Source organism: Acanthochromis polyacanthus, chromosome 2 (assembly GCF_021347895.1).
Source record: "Acanthochromis polyacanthus isolate Apoly-LR-REF ecotype Palm Island chromosome 2, KAUST_Apoly_ChrSc, whole genome shotgun sequence".
Taxonomy (NCBI): Eukaryota; Metazoa; Chordata; class Actinopteri; family Pomacentridae; genus Acanthochromis; species Acanthochromis polyacanthus.
In genome coordinates, this window is record NC_067114.1 from 25,638,372 (window position 1) to 25,657,566 (window position 19,195).

Here is a 19,195-nt window from a genome sequence, read left to right on the forward strand (position 1 = left end):
CAGTCCAAGTATCCATCTCTACCAAAACTTCCTAGTTCTTGTTCTAGAGGTTGTATGCATACACAATTTGAGAGGATCTACCCAGCACATCAGATGTGCTCCTTTGTAGCTTTCTGCTCAAATGAAGTGGTTTACATAATCTTGGTAAAGTTTTGTCTTATTTAGAGCATGTTTGATTATCCCACCACTTGTTTCGCCTCATTTATTACTGTCTGACTTATTTGATGCAATGCCACCATGTTCTCTAATCTCAGCAATTACCTTGCTGAGTAAAATGTCGTCTTAATGAGTAGAATTGAAGGCCACAACTGTAAAATGAGATCCGCATTGAAGTAAACCAGACGTTCAGACAGAAAGTGAACCTGGTGGAGGAGTTCTTAAATTGCTGAAATTGTTAAGCGGCCTTGTAAAAAGCCACACAAATAGTATCGCGGTCATTTATACGCTTAAATCCCCTGTGCTGTCCTGACTGAATGCTTCCACGCTTCATGTTGCCTGTGACCACCTTAACCAGAACTTCCACTGTCACAAGGAAGTCCTTTAGCTCTGTGCTCATATCCCCCCAACAGGACAATCTCATGGCAGAGCTGCTTTGGATTAGGGATAGAAGTGGTTTGCTCTACAAATCTGAAGTTGAGGTAGAGTTTATTTCTCTCTCTCCCTCTTGTAGCCTCCATCTCTCTGATTGCCGATCAGCCCCTGAGGGCTTTGAGGCGCTCTTGCTAGATCCCTGTGATTAGAGTAAATGGCCTCCCCCCCTTTACGCCAGAGATCAGAATTGGTTTGCAGGGCAGGAGAGAGGTGGACTGAAGAGGGCGAGGTGAACAGCGCGAAAGTACACTGAGAGGTAGGATGTGGGAAGTGATGGAGGAAAGGCGAAGAGTACAGAGAGCAAAAGAAGAAAGGTGTAATAAAGGCTGAGGTTTTGTCACACCAGAGAAAACTGTGTAACTAACCACTCAGTCAAACTTAGAGGAATTAAAAAAAAGAAGCAAACGTGTAATATTTGGTTTGACAATCTTAGAAAAAATGCAATAGTAACGCTGGAGGTGCATTTGCTGAAGGCACTGATCAACAGCTTTTACAGCAGCGCAACTCAGCCGTGCAAACAGACTGAGCTAAATGGGTTAGCTGTAAAGTCACAAACGCACTGTAGACGCACAATAATTTATTGCGACTGTGGGCTAAGTTACCTACTATAGTGAACTAAGCACACAAGACAGTTTACACTCATTGGTGGGTATGGAGCAGGGATGGCAGCAGATGTGGCAGGATGGGAGGATGAAGTCCTGGCAGGGAGATATTCAGTTTGGTCCCATTCACCAGTAACGGATTATCAGTGATCCCATTTTGTAAACCTACCCAGTGTACAATGGTCACTGTGGAGGCGGGTATTGATGGTCTTTCCTCCGGTCTCCATCAAGTGGCTCTTTGCAAATCAATCCACCTGCCACACCTCATCATTCAAAAGAAAATTTAAATAAGAAAACCAAGCTCTTTGAGGGGAATGTATAGCTAGCCAGCAAACTGTAGGCTGTAGTCGGCATAGTAAGTTAAGATCAAGCGGGAGAACTGTAGCTATGTAACACATGGTTCAGGCTTTTTTTTTCAAGGTTTTCAGAAATGAATTACTGTCATGTAAAATATGTTTTGTAAGAAATCTCTGAATTATCTGTGTAGATTCTCAGTCATCCATGTGATCGTGATCCATAAGTACATCAATAGAAGGCAACAGATCTTCTTTGTTGGTTCCAGTTGCCTTGCTTCAAAGCACTTTTCTCAATATCCTTTACATGGACTTTACGCGTTAGCTCGTGAGTGACTGGATCCTTGGTGGGCGTACTCAGATTTATGATTTAAAACTAGCTTCACAATGAGCAAAAAAAGACTACATCATCCTGTCGTGGTAATTTTAAGTAGGATATTTTGAGATTTTTGTCGCGCCACTGTTTCCTGTTCAGCGTGTGGTCGTGTGTCCCACAAGAATAGAACATGCCAGCAAATATGTCAGTTTCACCGTATGAAACGCAGCCTGTTATTTTTAAATGTTAAAAAAAAATGAAACTGATAACTGATCGCTATTTTGGCAATCATGTCCTCCTCTCAAAAAAAGTTGAGGAGGCACCATAGTCGCAAGTGGATGGATCTCCTTTCCAGGCAGTGTACTTAGCAGACATGACATGTAATGAAAGCCTTCGGATGCCGAATCGACCGTGTGTGTCGTCCGCTGCCTGTAAGAAGTGCGCTGTTCCACAGTTTGCCGTCTCTGTGACTATGGTATGTACCAGTACCTGTGTCTGCGTGTTACTCTTGGGAGGAGTGGGTTGGGGGGGGGGTTTGATTTAGCCATTACTTGTGTTCATGTGGAGCCCGGCAGAGGTCAGTCTCCTCCTCAACACCCCTTTTTCATCCAATTTCTGAGGCTGCGGGCGGCCGCTTGCCGCGCTTTTGTTGCCGGAGGTAATCTGTGAAGTGATCTTAATTATGGAGGTTCGGCCTGTTCCTCTCTTCACCCCACCTCTTCCTCGTCTCTCTCTCTCTCTCTTTTTCTCTCTTCCTCTCTGTACACGCTTTTAATCAAACAGCGTAGTTAGCTCATAATGAGGGCGAAGGGAGCACGTGCGCTTCTGCTTACACATGCTGCGAGGCTTCGAGGAGGAGGAGAAAGAGGAGGAAGAGGAGAAGTGAGGAAGGATGGGAAGAGCGGACAGATCGTACCGCTTCTGTGACAGGTTTGTCATGAAAATTTTGCGGAAATCTCACGTTTACTTTCATTTCTCCCGCGGCCCGAAAAGGAGTGGCGTAAAAAGTGCGGTTTGAATTTAGTTAGCACGATTACAACACTAAAAAGCGAAATATTTTTGAATAAATCATTTCAGGATAGATATGCAGGATGTATATATTTTAACAAAAAAAAAAATCTGAATTAGAAAATCAGTTCGACTTCTGTGCGTGGAAGGGTGGATAAAACAATGAAAATTGGGTTGATCACACGACAACAGCCACAATGTCCGTCTCTTCTCACTGCACAAAATCTGGAACAAGATCAGTAGAGTATTTGTGAAAATAAAGTAAAACTAAACAAGGATATAAAAGGTGTGATAATGGTTAGGAAGTGGGCTTTAGGAGGCCTATGGGGGGGGGGTCAAATGGTGTGAGAGAGAGGGCAACGGGGGGCACTGGGCATTAGAGAGGGAGGGTTTTAGATGGGATCCATTACACATAAACAGCCTAGGCATTGATGAGATGATCTGCCGAGGATTAGGCCAACAATCCTGATGGACACTGAAAAGGTGACCACATGGGGAGGGGCGTGTGCGTATGTCGACATGTGGAAATGTGTGTGTAAGGGACTTGTAGCACAATAGCATATGCCGAATGGTTACGTTATGACACCCCGCCGTACTGAGGGCTATTTCCAGGCCACAGCGAGGTCGCAGGGCGGCTGGGGCATGGGTGTCAATCAAGTGCAGAGCTGCTTGGCTGTCAGATGCTCTAATGTGTGAAGTGCATTTTGAAACCACTTTAATTCAGTTTGTTGTTCGCTTTCAACAGAATTTGGCAGCTTTACACTCCTTGTGAACAGCAGTGAGAACCAGTGCTGACAAATAAGATTATGAAGCACAGTTTTTGTAATCAATATTTAATGCAATTATCGAGTAAAATTGTCTACTTTTTTTTCTGGGTATAGCATCTTAAATATGGAATTTTATGGCTCTTCTCTGTTTTTTCAAGCATTGCAAATGGAATTTCTTTGAATTTGGAAATGTGAGTGTGGGCAAAAACAAAGGCCATTTACAACATCAGTGTTGTTGTTTGGAAGTTTTTTGTAGGATTTTTTTCACTTTTTTTCTCACACTTTATATTAGACAGTTAATTATTTCCCCCACATTGAATAAATAAATAAATTAAAAGTTGAATCAATCAATAAATAAGACTATTTGAATAATTTGCTGATTATCTGACGAATATTTTTTCAACAAGTCTGGGGTTTGGATACCTGAGAGCTACACATTTTTGAAAGAAAAAAACTAAAAAAGTATCAGCTTTCAACTGAATATATGTTAGATTGACAAAAGATATCAACTGAATATGTCAATTTGGGCATATTTTTGACATTATAGAAACTTTTTCACAAATAATCAATTGGGCACGACTCCATTTATGGATTTATGAGTTGTGCAATGATCACACACTGCAATCCTTTTCAATTCTTTTTCTTCAGATTGGCTTCATGAGTCACAGAGTGTGGTGGTGAAAACTGAGGTTGCAAACTCATTGTGTGAATCAGTGTGGAGACTATATGTGGTGGGACTTTGTTCTGTCTGCAAAGATAGTTTGTGAGTTATATACGAGTGTTTGAGTGTAAGTGTGTGTGTATTACAGTCAGGCTGCTAATTCCTTCAGGGTCAAGAGGAGGGGCCCGGGTTAAATACTGTGACAGGGGAGGTCAACGGTGATTAGCTGCCATCTGAACTAATGGCTGGATGCTGAGGAAGAGAAGACGAAGAAGAGAAGTGGGGAGGGGAGAGGGGTCCTTGTTTTTGGGTTTCCAGTTTCTTGAAATCATTGTGTGTCATTGTGTCTCACAGTCTCCCCCCTCTTGTTTGTACTCACACCCCTCTATCCCCTCCTTTCCCCATGTCCTTATATTATTAAAGGTTGCCTCCGTGCTTAAGTAAGGCAAAGCAGATGGCCCTTTTCATAAATCATGCTTATAAGATGATTATAGGCATCGCCGCCCACCATTCTCCCCTTCACATACAGTACAGTAGTGCTTACAGTTTTCCTCAAGGCCGGCTAATCTGACTGCATTTTTAAAACACAAAGCCACCACTAAAGCTCTGATTATTTTACTGACCAGGGGAAGGGAAAGGGGACGCCACAGTTTGAACCAAGAGAGCGGCAAAAAGCCAACAAAGATGACAAGTCAAGAAAAGAAAAATGTAAAGATAAGATTCAGTGCCGCCTGCTCTCTCTGCTCCAGACTCTCATCATCAGCATTACCCCCCTCACTTGTTATGTTCCTGAGCTTGGCGCAAAGTTGTTCAGAACAGGATGTTAAATATATAGCACGAGGAGGGAGAAGGAAAGGAAGAGAGATGGAAAAGGAGTAAAAGGAGGGGTGTGTGTTGCATGTGTGTGTTGGATTATGTCTGTGCTGTTGCACTATTCCTTGATGTATGCACCATGTCAGGCAGTCATTGTCTCCTGGGTAAAGAATGATAGTTCAAATACCTAGCATCTCTCCCCTGGTGCTCCAAATGCTTGCCTTTGAAGTTTTTATAATCCATCTGTCATCTGCGAGCAGGGAGGGCACGTGTTCTGTACCACTCAATTACCAAATTCTCTTTTTGCCAACTACAATGAAACAGGAAGCAAATAATATGGGCGACCCTGAAAAAAAAAAAAAAAAAACGAGAGAAGGGGGTGAATAGAAAGAGAGAAAGAGAAAGAGGGAGGAATTGCTTGAAATCCTGCGTTCCTGACTTTCTCACGCACTTGATTGTGTCCCCTCGCTGCCTCTCATAACAGGAGAACAAAGCCTGTTTGTTGTGGGTGGAATGCCTAAAATGCTTCCTACTGTTACAATTATGAAGAATTTGATTGAATGTGTATTGTTTCAAGGGCTTGGTGATTTTGATCATTTTTTAAGTGCCTTAGATTGTTATTCTGCTTCCCCACGAGAAATAATAACCAGTCACCTAATCAAATTCTATTTGATATAAACATTTCATTTGTTATAAAGGCCGGTCAATGTTGCGAATGGCTACTGTGAGAAAAAAATAACACAAAAAAAAACGTGTTTTGATTATACATTATTCATAACGGACGCTTAAAGACGCATTCTGAATGGCTTTTTGTCAGCAGCTGGATGGAGTATCTAATGAAGTTTGGTGCAGTTCTTGGTGTTAAACCGTCTTTAATTGGTGAATGCTTTGTTGTGCATCGCTTTAAAGTTGCACAGAGGCACGCGGAAAAACTTCAGATAACTGTCTGAAAAATAACAACAGCAGCAGTCGCAAATTGTGGCTCTGAAACATATTTCATTTACATACGCCACAGGCCCCTTTTAAGGCGTCTACCTTTTAATTCTTTTTCATATTTAACACTCAATACAAAACAATAAAAGCCTCAGATCTCGGTGTCTGTATCCTCGTTTACATCGAAAATCCCCCCAGCTCTCCCCTCATCAGCCCCCATCCCAAAGCATCCTCAGTGGGAAAAAGATGAAAAGATTGTTTTGAGAAACTCGAAAGGAAATTTGACATTCTTTGGTTTCTTCTGAAACTTCCAATATTCTGCCGTAATTGTTTCATACACGTTATATATCTTCATTTGGGGGGAATGGGGGAGATGAAGAACACGTCGGCTCCTTTCTTCCTGAATAAAAGGCAGCAGAACCCATCTGGTTGGGTGATCCACTGCTGGCCCTCTCGCGCTCATCGCTGAAATAATACTCCCTTTAATGACTCACGCATATTCTGAAATCTCCCTTTTGAAATTGGTCTTGGCAGATTATTTGCAGGTACTTGAGTTGCATCTGTTTGCAATTTTGCAAATGTGGAAGACTTTAATGCTGGGCAGGGGCGGGTAGCGGAGAAGAGGCTATTTTAATCCCTGGGATAACACCGGCTGTCAGTGTGAATGGGCCTTGGCAGTGGTCTGCACCTTAAGCCAAATGTTGACTTGTCTTTGCTCTGGTGACAATATGCTCATCTATATCAATGATACATTTTTCTTTATCTATAACTTGCAGCTTCCTATATAGGACCAGGGCTGGTTTTATTTTGAGCTTTTTTTTTTTCTTTTGTGGTTTCAGATAGTGGCGTTGCTAGTTAGACTCAAAACAGGTCATCGTGTGCACTACCAATATAAAAATGTTCACATACAAGTCTAAATGTATAGGATTAAGTCAAAACAGATATTACCAAAGGTGGAAAATATAATATATATATAGCACAAGCATTTCAAAGTCCATTTCTTACTTTTAGTATTATTTTAAGTACACTTCGCATTTTATTTAAGGGTATAAATTCTTCCACCACCAGTGCAGATCGGCATCAGTCACTTCATGCGTATGTCACTAATAATTCAGCTCAGGAGTTTGTCAGTTATTTATATTGTCCAGTATAAAGTGCAGTGATTAGCGAAGCTAAACCAAAGCTGAAATGATTGTGACTTCAGTCCCTATTATTTCTACCATGTGGTGAGCAGCTGACCAGCTTAAGCCTCCCCCCGTTTTTCATCCCCCTCTCCCTCCCTCCCCCTTTTAAAACTGTAATAAGGTGCCCTATTGTCCTATGGCAAAGAGTACCGGGGCCACAGTCGAGCCCACCCGGCTGACTGTAATTGCATAGGTGGTTACAATTACATTAATTACATATTTCATCAACGCTGTTTATCCAGCCGCACGGTAAAATGAAGACGCCAAACTTTTAACTCAGTCTTTTGTTTTTGCATTTCTTGTTTTTCTCCCCCTTCCCACCCCAGCCTCCCCCCCTGTTCTCTTCCCTGCTTTTTTTTTTTTTTTTTTGTGGTTGTTTTATTAGGAGAGAGGGGAGGGGAGGTGCCAGAGAAGGAATTATGCTGAAAGTGTATGCCTTGCAACTTTTCCCCTCCCTGTTGGAAATGTTTATTTGAACAGTAAGCTCATGATTTGAATATTTGTAATCCATGCTTAAATTTACAGGCCAGATGAACTTTTTGGCACAGAATGGCAACCATAAGTAGGATTTTGAGAAAAGCTTTACAAAATTTTAAGCCATGTGCAAGGCTTATATAATTTAGAAGGGGGGAAATATGCACAAATAAAACAGGCTCTGTCTTATTTACTTTACACGCGCAGAAAAAAACTGCATCATATGGCCTCTGACGTATATAAATATATAAATATATATATATATATATATATATATGTATATATGCGCCGTGCCTTTCTGTTCCTTCAGAAATCTGAATCTAAAGGTAACAAGCAGCTGTCTATGAAAACTTGAAGGGATAACAGCCCCAGAGGCACAGGCACTGGAGCTGCTGTCCTCTGTTAGATGTATATACGTGTGTTCCATACTGACTGGTGCTGCCGGGGAAGCCACCCATCTTGTAGGCTGCGAGGTGGGTGTCAGAGTGAGAGGTCACCGAGGGAGGAAAAGGAAGACTTTCTTAAATGATGCTAATCAGTCCAGAGGGGCCTGGCCCTCTCTCCCTCATCAGGCTGCTGTAATTCAGATGTGCTGAGAACCTGGAATTAAATGTGTCACTGTGTGTGCTCCTGTGCGCGCGCCCGTGCCTGCCAGCCTCAGTTTTGCATTGCATCTACTTCTGTGTGTGTGTGCACGAGGGGTGTTTAGGGGTTAAGTAGAACCAAATTAGTCGATGGGAGAAGTAACAGCAGCAGTAGCTTTCTTTGTGGCTACTTCTTGGTGAATGTCAAGATGATTTAACTGCTCTTCTGCTCGCCGTCTGTCTCTGAGCACTGGTCCTCCAATCACCGCCCTGGGCTGTCTGTTTTGTGGCCCTCCATGCAACAAATGAATATTAAATCTACACTGGGCAACTTCACACAATGGCAGGAGGTTACGGTTTGAAATATGAGAATGGTGAAGTCCAGAAATCCTGCAAGGTAACATCAGTAAAGTGTCTGTAGTGTCTGCTCATAGTGGAGGAGGTACAGTCTGGGGAAACAGATTCCGGTTTTATTTGCTTGGGAGCTCTTTGAATTTAATTGGTGGAATTTTAAAAATTCTACAGGGTACTCTTGACTTCAGCAGCCACTATTATATATGTAATTAAAACCGTTGAGCTTTACCTCATACAGACAACACATCCATGCTGACCAGGGCTGCTGAATGTTCTGTTTTTCATAATCAAGCAGCTGTGGATGAGAATAATACCTTGCCTAATAAAATCTAATGTCAATGCAAATCTAAAGTCAGCAACATTATGATTTAAATCAGGACCTATCTGATCAAGGAATAAGTAAAGGGCAGTGTAAATCTGACGCAGGTTTTTTTATGCCTTCCAACACGATTCATTCGAAACCATAAAAGTGTTGAGGTTTGATACCCAGCTTTAGTATTGATTGATGTGTCCTGTGAGTTGACTTGTGTGTGTTGTCTTTCTTGCCAGTGAAGGATGCATGTGTATACTCCTGCACACATATTGTGTGTGCGTGTGTGTGTGTGTGCTGAGAGGGATGTGAGAGTGGTGAAGGGGTGCACGTTGCGCGTGTGCGCAGGGACGCCAGTTGGGCTAACAGCTGAATCATGGCTCAGCCGCTGCCCCTCGTAGTCCTTGGCAGTTAGCGGTGTGAAAAAGCCTTCTCTTTGAGGGCATTATATAGATTAATGTGCTGTGCCTCGGGCAGAGACACACACACACCTTGCCAGGGAGGGATCCTGCCTGTGTGTGTGTGTTTGAGTGTGTACAGAAGAGAATCAGAGGACTGCAGCGGCATTGGATTGTTGAGTTTAAGTGTGCGTACAGTGTGTGCGTGTGCGCGTGTGTGTGTGCGCACTTGTGATTGCGTGCATATGTGTGTGTGTGGATGTGAGAAGGGACAGTTTGGGGGGAGTGTTAACAAGAGACACGCTGAAGGTACTCTGAGTAAGCTGTGCATGTTTGAGAGAGCAACAGAGAGAGCACAAAAAGAGAGAAAGAGGCTTCAGTGGTGTTCACAATCACTCGGTACATTTTGGAAAGATTTTTATAATTTATGTTGTATGATTTAACGTTCGTTTAAGCTGCAAAAGTTGCTCATTTATAATAGAAATGATGCAATGATCAACACACTTGTGTTACATTAATAAGTAATGATAAAGCAGAAAGGATTTTATTTGTAGCCTGGGTGATGTGGACGTACCTGTTCACTTCAAGAAATGCAGCAGAATTCACAGTTATTAGAGTGTGATCTTGCATTACACATCGTTAAACTATGAGTGCGTGAGCAATCACTGTACTGGAAAAAAAAACAGGTGACATCACTTTTCACCTAATATTTGTGTATTCCAGAGTGTTAAATGAGATACCTTTAACCATCTAAATCGAATGTGTTCAGGACTGAAGACAAAGGTATCAGGGGTCATGTAGGTATAGCTTTCTATCGGGGTTGTCTTTAAAAAAATGAATTAGAGGTATATTTATGAGGCCAGTGAGAAGGGGCATTATCTTTCCAACTAACTCATTCTTTCTTTCTATCTGCTGAAGTTGCTCCTCACTTAGCTGAGTGAGCTCAGGGCGTAGCTGAGCTGATATACAGTATCACAACAAATACACACAAATGCCACAGCTGTGGGAAGCAAATGCGAATGGAAAAGTACAACAATGTTCCAGCTGAAGTTAAAGCAAAACCCTTGTTGGGGTAAACAGGATACTTAAAACTTTTAGGGCCTCTCTCGCTCTGCTTCTTTTGCTCTTTTCAGTTTCATAGTTGCTCATATCTTGAATGTTTCTCTTTTTCTCACTTTCCCTGTTTTACTCCTTTGCTGTTAAATATGGAGGGAAATTTCCTTTACCATGACATTAGTATGGTCCATTTAGGATTAGGCCCATTTGTAGCCCTGTGTATATGCTGGTATGAAGGTGTGGAAGTTTCTGAAATGATTTTTGTGGGATTTTGTTTTTGCTATTTAACACATACTGTACTTGCCTAGTCTTGGGACTAATGAGTGTAGCTACACACAAACAGACATGCAGCGTACACTACATATATGTTCCTATATGTTTGAGCATGCACATCTATACTCATATGCATGTACTCATATGCAGTTCTCTCCAGCCAGTGGTCTAAATAACCTACTTTTGTCTGACAACAGCATCAAGACATGGAGGTGCACATATGCAGAAAGCTATTTGGAAAGGCCTCCTCGTAGCTGTCAGCTTTTATTATGCGCTGAGGTGTCATGTTTGTTAGGAAGCTGAGTGCAGATGGCAGAGTGGAAGAAATGGATCACTAATTTTAACAATGATTAATGAACAGAGATGGAAAATGAATTACATCGGACTATTGGAGGCAAGGAATATTTTCTCTGAAAATGTTAACTTCGGCTGCCAGGCAGCCGGCCGTGTTGTGGGAGTATATTGAGTAGGGGGAGGGAATGTGTACGTGTCTGTGTGTGTGTATGTGCATGTATGTGTGATTGCTTGTACGTGTGTGTGTGTGTGTGTGCGTACGTGCATGTGTGTGTGTGTGTGTATGTGTGTGCGCACTAAGGTGCAATTTTTCCCCCGCATCTTTTGTAGAATCAACACTTCACTGCTCTTGCCTATTACTTTACCGCTCGCCTGCTTAAACACTGCCAGCTTTATACACATTGTTTTTCCCCCCCTGTGTGTATTGCTCTACCAGTTAAGGTACACACTCTTTAATAAGGTAAACACAGGAAAGGTTAGACTGTCTTAAAATGTTAGCTATTTTCATTACTCTGCAGTGCGCTTTATATCAAATCAGAGATGTAGCAGATTCAATCAAGTGTTAGTAGCTTTTGCTGTGGTATTTCACTCCAGTAAAACAATAACCGGCCTAGTACATCTGCTTTTGAATGTAGTTTGGAAGACATTCTTCTGACTCTGTATGCCATTTTGATCGTGAAAACAACAATAAAGTACGATTTGGAGAATAGTTGTTTGAATTTACATTGCAGAAGTCTCTGCAGTGTATCCAGGAAATCAACCTGATAGCTTTTGAGCTTTTCAACTGATTAATTTACAGTCGATACCCGACATATTCATGTAAGTTAGATATGATAGAGAGAATCAGCGTGTTCACCTTTGTACAGCAGTATTCCAATATCATATAACAGTATAAAAAGCAGACTTGACACTCCTTATTGTTTGTGATCTGAGTGGAATTCCCTGCAGTTACTCCACTTTTTTTTTTTTCTTTTTTACCACTGTACTCCCCTTGTACAAAACCCCCCGGCTCGCCCCCACCCAGTCGCCCTGCCTGTAGTTATGTCTCTGTCGATGATTGTCTGGTGGGCGGCTGCTGCAACATGGTTTAATAGGTAGATGTGAACTATTTTGAATTTAATTAATCTCCTGATGGGAAATACGTAAAAGGAGAAAACAGAGCAACTTCTTGCAACATTGTGTGTTTGTGTACATGTGTATGTGTGTACAAGAGAGGCAGAGGAAAAGAGAGAACGAAAGAGAGAGAGAGAGAGAGAGGCAGACACAGAGAGAGAGAGAGAGAGAGAGAGATCTCAGGTTACGGCAGCATATGCTAAGCACTCAGAAAACATACACAATGCCTTTGGTGAACAAGGTAGTCGGTATGCCCTTGGGAGCCAATTTAGATTGTGACTTAAGGCAACGTCGTGGCTTTGTGTGTAAGTGTGTGTGGGTGTGGGTGTGTGTTCGCTGCATGTGAGAGTGAGTTTTACTCTTGATGCTCCATTGAAACAGTAGTGGTGGGTAAATCTGGGTGGCCCTCCTGCAGACCCTCCACATCTGTGTCCCCCTCCCTCCACTATCCCACTGTTGTAGGACTGAGCCAGCTTCATGCGTTCATGCCTGGCTGCCTCCCCACATTCGGAATAGCCATGAGAATTAGCTGGACCCTCTTTAGGACCTTCTTTGAGAGTCAAAATTTTCAGTAATAATACCGGATTTACATATTAATGGAAAGAGTGCGTCACCTACATAAAAAAAAACAAAACACCAAAAAACAGATGAGACTGTGACTGACAGGTGATCTTTGGAGTTCAGAAACAAGGCAGCATCGAGCATTTAGTTCTTAGATTGAAGGTAAATATACAAAACCAAAATCTCGCAGATTACCATCTAAGCAAACTTCAGCAGATTTAGGCAAACGTTTGAAATGTCACAAAAAATGAAATGTAAATCAGGAGCAGTTTAGTCAGCTGCGTAGAAATGGATAAATTAGCTTCTTCACCAAAGAACAAAGCTATACAACTTTTTGAGGTTTTCCTCCTCGAAGGAGCATAGCAACTTTTTTTGCAGAGTTTAGTGAATATATCCTTCATGATTTTAGTCCGTCTGTCTCTGTGAGGTCTCAACTCAAATACTATTCATCAAGTGACATGGTACGTTAAAGGACAGCGGAGGTCTTTACTTAATATACTTTATGTCAGCCTGATTATTTTTCTGGCGTTAAGCAGTGAGGCTTCAAGGCTGGATCAGATAACATCCTTTCCTGAGCTTCACAGGCTCCTCTCGCATTTTTCTGCTTATGAGAGAAAGGCTTCCTGTTTTTCTTTATTTTAGCCCCAACTTTGTGTTTTATTTCTCAAATGACGAACCATATGCAGCTTAGCATGTGTCCCAGTGTGATACCCTTTCGTCTCCAACTGGATATTACGCTGTCAAATTATAAGGTATAATAATAAGAAGAAAATGAAAAATGTAAAAGATTGATATACACAAGCAATTACAGTTCATATATTTGTTAGATTATTCATGAATGTGTAAATGACATCACGTCTTCACAGGAAATCCTGAGGAAAAATAAAGCTGTGGGGGGTTACGGGGGGAAGGGGATCAGCAGACAATTTTTTAATGGGTATTTCTCTTCTGTCGCTGGTGTTGCAAACTTGTCAAGCTTCAAATGCGGGTGACTGTGAATTTCCTGGTGTGTGTGCTTTGTTTACAGGCTCTTGACGTCCCACCTTCTGTGAAGCTGTCGGCGCTCCTTCTCACATCCGGCGTTCGTTGGAGAGGTGGCAGTCACGCAGGTACGATCACACCGATTGATCATGGGAAAGGGGAGGATATTAAAGGTGTCTGTCACATTTACAGCCCCGTGCACTTATGTTTTGTTTTCATTTAAATCTTTATCTGCGCAAAGTCAGTTAGGCATGCACTTTTCAGGCAGCGCTACACTTCTCGGTCCCACTGCCGAGACATTCATACCTGGGAGTTTCCTATTATTGTATCTGTAGGTGGGAGAGGGGCTCATTCTGGAGTGCATCAAAGTTATAGGACGGTTATTCACAATCATCACCTTAATGCTCAATTTTTTTTTTTCCAGCCAGACAAATCACTTAAATCAACAACATTCCAGCCACAAACCCATTAGGCTTCCATCACAAGTATTCATGGTGGTATTCTCATGTGCATGGAAAGGGATTGTGATTTGACAGCTCAATGCCATTTGGGACAAAGACTGCAAAAGGTGGCAATAGTTGAGAACGTTTTTATCTATCGATGGGCATTAAAACACATACAGGATGTTTTCATCAGCAGGGTATGTTGGTGACGTCACAAATGGACACTCAGAGAGACACCTTTGGCTCATGTTACTGCTGGTCAGGGCAGTCAGGGCTGGGATTTAAAAGCATTTTATCAGATTCAAAGCCACTGTTAAATCTGCTTTTGGATCTGATTGCTTTTAAGTTCTCTATTGAATCTGGCTAAGTTTAGCTTTCAACATTTTCAAGTAACTCAATTTATTAAAAAATAAAATCTAAAAATATAAGACAAAGGATCATGTTTTCCAGATGAAAAGGTAACTGAAGAGCCTGATTAATGTCTATGACTTGTAGCTTCAACCTAAGAATAAAAAAAAGAGCAGCAAAAGACATAAGAGGTTCATTCACTTTATGTACCGCCTTGAAACAGCCCACTTTTGCATTTTTTGTTTCCACTTATTTTCATGAACTACTTGCTCCAAATGCTAGGGGCAGAATTACTGAGATGGTTAGTTTAAAAATGTTACTGTGGACCTTTGTCTAAAGCTAATAAGAAAATTGCTCTGACACTGCTAAAGTGGTGGTTTGCACTGAGTAGTCAATCTGTGTGTTGAACCAATAGAAAGCTAAACATAAAGAAACACTTTAAACATTGGGGAAATTAATAGTATTTTTTTCATTATCTTTTTGAAAATGACTAATATTTTCTTTTGTTTTTCAATCCAGCGGAAGAGCTAGCCTCAAGTATACACATACATGAGGGCCAGTAGGCTCAGTGGGCGTGTCATTTATTCTGACCACCGACTACCAAAAAGTAACCCCGATAATGTAGGCAACTTCTCGTGGTCCTGTAAATGATTGGAGAAAATTACCATGTGGTAAACTTAGCAACGGGGTGTATTTCACCCCAAACCAAGATCCTTTTCTACAACAGGAACCTTGTAGTTTTGCTGCCAAGGCTTAATCAAACACAAAGTGAAAAACGTTGAGTGAAAAATAAAGCTATAATTATGATCCAAGAATAAGACTCATACTCAGTTCTCAGACGTGACAAAGTCTGCTGATTTTCGCGGCGTCCATCCTCTTTGACCTCCAAATGTGGAATTTTGTTTCTCTTTGTGAGTGGTGAACCGTGGCTACACCACCATTAAATGAGCTGATAATGGAGTGCCATTAAATGGGGTCACAACAGCCTACTGAGTATACTAGAAGGTGGAAGAACTCCCTACCTGTTCATGTGTTTAGGAATAATGGCTGTTGAAAACACCTTTTGAATTGTATGATAACCTCCATGGATCATGTAAGTTTTGGAAGTGTTGGCATCAATGGAGCTGGGCGAACCCTCTCAGTCCCCAATGCTAAGCGAGGGTAATCATGCCTTGGGCCAATCTTTGTACTGGTTACACAGAGTGAAAACTGTTTCGCAACTTACTGCTCCAGTTCTTGTTTAACTTTTTTGGATACCACTGACCGTCTAAAGCAACAGCCGAACAACTCTGGACAGAGATTTGCAACACAAAACAAGTTTGGCAACAGTGTCTTGATTACATTTTACCACACACACATGAACGCACACACACACAATCTGTAAAAAAAAGAGAAAAGAATCACAGCTCTGTCATTTCCTCTCCATGTAGCTGAGGGAGACAAGCAAACAGAGGTGACACAGTAAACAGGTGCAAGCCATCATTAGGCGAGGCCACCCTGCCTCTCACAGTGATGGGCAGTTGTAGTGTCTGTGTATATCACTGATGAGATCGTACGAGAAGTCAGGGTATACGTCTCCTCTGTGAGGTTAGAATACGTCATCCTACCTGTATGTCTGCATTCAGCATGTCCTCATCATCATTACTGTCATCGTGCTCACCTGACAGAAACAAGTCTTCCTCTCTCTTTCCCTTCTTACTTTCTCAGTAAGCTCACATTCATCTTTGCATACCTTCGATCTTTACCCGTCCCTCCTTTTCCGTCATTCCTCTCCCCGTAATTACTCATCCACTCTCACGTCTCTGTCTTCTTTTAATTCGTGAAAGACCATCGTCCTGGGAGATGGCGTCCTGAGAAACAGAGAAAGAGATGAGGGGGTCAGGCCAGTTTGTAAAAATTGATTGCTTGTAAAGTGCTAATCAATGGAAACCTTTTTCTCTTGAAGCTGGAAAAAATCATGTTCTAACATTTATTGGGAGATTCAGTAGAGCAGGTATTAAACATATATGGCTCCAGTCCTCTTCAGGATTGCCTGGTCACGTTGCCAGTCTTCACCTCCCTGCATTTACACGGCTTACTACAGGGAAAAATGACAGATTTGGCTGCAAATGACAAATATTGAAAAAATGTTGTTTTTCTTATTTATCAAATCAGATCGCATGCTCCATACATTAATATTCTATCTTCCTGCTGCTACTACTAATAATTGTAGTAATAGTATGTAATAGTAACACATTTCTTCATTCAGACCAGGCCTTGGTAATGATGTGCTGCTTAGGAACACATTTTGCCGGCTGTAGTTTTATTAATCAAATATAGCATGGGTGAGTCACGTCGTTTTGGCTTGTGTCATATTGGAGGTATGTGCCACAGATTTCCCTCATATTGGAAGCAGAGCTAACACATGCTACCCTTGACGTATTCTCACACCATTTCTCACACAAAGCACTCGCACACAAACTTGCAGACGCTTACACTCACAGATGACTTATATAGATAGCAATGCACAAACAGACTTGAACACACTCACTCACACACACACACACTCACACACACATACACACACACACACAGATGAGGATTTACATACACGTACAAAAAAAAACCTGCGGATGAAAGCAGAGTAACAACTTCTGAAACACATCACTTTGTAGCGGCGATGTAAGCACTGTTCTTTACAACTTTGAACCACTTGTAGATTACTTGAGCGCTTTCATTTTAATGTCACTTCATATGCTACTGTTTGCATGCCAAAGGTAAATAATCAGTTTTATTGATTTTGCAAAACAAACAAACATGTGATCAGCCACTAGACTATTCCTTGCAGTATCAAAATGTTGTTTCCACCATATTGCAATGTCATACACAACATATATTAAAGTAATATATGGGATTACAACACTCACAAGTCCTCCTACTGTGCAAACACAATTTTAATACCTCATTGGATCTATTTTTATCTTTTTTTTAATTACTACTTTGATTGAATCCTAAATGCTGAAACTGGAACTGAGGAAAAAAAAGGTTTGCTTTAAATTAAGAAACGAAGAAAAAAAACAAACAATGAAATTATGATGGTTTCTGTGCCCTCCAAGGAGGATGTACCATATACTCACACAGCCAAACCTTACTTTCTTATTCTTTTTAGTCATTTTCTACATTTGTGAGAAAGACCGTGTAAAAATTTAATTAGTTTTTTTGCATTTTTTAGCCACCATTTAAGAGCACTGGGTTGCTTCGTATCATTCGCTTTCATTTAAACAACAGTTTCGGACTCTTCATCGTACTCACTGCAAAGAAACAACAGAAGGTGTCACTTGCACTGAAATTATTATCTTTTCATATAAGTTGCGAAGTTGCTTTTTTTCCCATTGTTCTTTTTATTTGGTGCGATGAACAATAAATTCTGTCAAACACAGTACAAAATGTAACTTGCACTCTATTTAGGAATTTTTTTCCTTCCTTTGAGCAAACAGAAGAAAAAGAACGACATAAGGTGCAGGGGTGGTGTGTGTGGAGAAAGGTCAATTTTGCCACAGTTTCCTCTTGAATGTTGTTGGGTTAAGATTGTCACTGCTGTGTGGTACTCTACCCCGCTGGTATAAATAAGACATGATTGGCATCACAGCAGAAAAAAAAATAAAAATCTCTCTCTCTCTCTCTCTCTCTCACACTCAGTCTCTCTTTTTATCTCTCTCTCTCTCTCTCTCTGACAGCCTTCATTTGCTGGAGGAGTGGCAGACTTGGTGGGAGTTAATGATTATAATTATTTAGCTTTTTTTACATTGTGGGATAATTATTTAAGAGGTTTGTGTAGTCATTGTTGTAATCAGTAAAGAGAGATTACAGAAAATCCGCATGCCAACAGATGGCACTTGGCTGTTGTTGTTGCTTCATATTAAACCCAGTACGGCACACTTGGTAGCAGCCAGGCAAAAGTGAGGGGACAATCAGAAAGGGGCCAAATTATAAAACAATTTGTTCTTCATCATAAATCCATTTATCATATCACTTCATCTTAGAGGAAAAAAGGAATCAACAGCAGCTAGCATTGTGCGTTCCATCCCAAACCGGCAATCCCGCTCACATGCTCATCTTCCACTATGCGGTGGGGTTTTGTGGGCATGCTGGGAATTGGTGGGGGGTTTACCAAAAAAAAGCGCTTCCACACAACAAGCAGTTTTTGACCAGAGAAGCTCCAACCCTGTGACTTTATTAGCACCCCAGTGTTCTGCCATCGTTGTTCACACGTAACCCAGTTCACAAAGAAGGTCAGCATTTGTTAGCTTTGCACCACTGGGACAACGGCTGCTTCACCCACCTCGTGGACTCGCCGATGTCACTTTCACTTATCCACAGTTGCATTTTTTCCCCCCCAGTTATGTCTATTTATGTATTTCGTGACAAGTGAGAAAGACACAGATGAATGCGTAGTGAGGTGAGGGCACTTGCTATCCAGGGTCGGGAGCAGGAGGAACACTAAGGCTGCTGGCCTACATTCCTGACTAATTGTATAATTGGAAAAGCTCTCTAAATGAGCAAGCAAGCCATCCCTCAAACCCCTCCTCACCATCCACCCCCTACTCACTTAACACCCCCACCACCACCCCGCCCGCTCACACACACACATGCATGCCCTTTAAAGCAAATCACAAAAGAGCATTTTGGGAATAATAATAATTTCAAAAAGAGTCCATTATTAATCCCACACACTAGCATCCCTGGCAGCAGCTAGGCTGGTTAGTACAGACAGACCCCCCTCCACCCATTATAAACCACACGCACAGACACACATGTGCGTGCTTCTGATTACATACAGTAGTTAGCTATTTGTTGGT

General features: G+C 41.6%; 1 protein-coding gene across 5 annotated transcripts in view; it reads left to right on the forward strand.

The window, feature by feature from the left end:
• znf536 (zinc finger protein 536) overlaps positions 1-19,195 on the forward strand; it is a 237,376-nt gene that overhangs the window by 12,421 nt on the left and 205,760 nt on the right. For 4 of the 5 annotated variants that reach the window (XM_051941512.1, XM_022191829.2, XM_051941522.1 and 1 more), the window contains exon 2: positions 13,613-13,694. The gene's annotated coding sequence lies outside the window, so the exon portion shown is untranslated. Of the gene's footprint in view, positions 1-2,611; positions 2,733-13,612; positions 13,695-19,195 lie in introns of those variants that run through there. The other variant, XM_051941518.1, reaches the window with a different exon arrangement.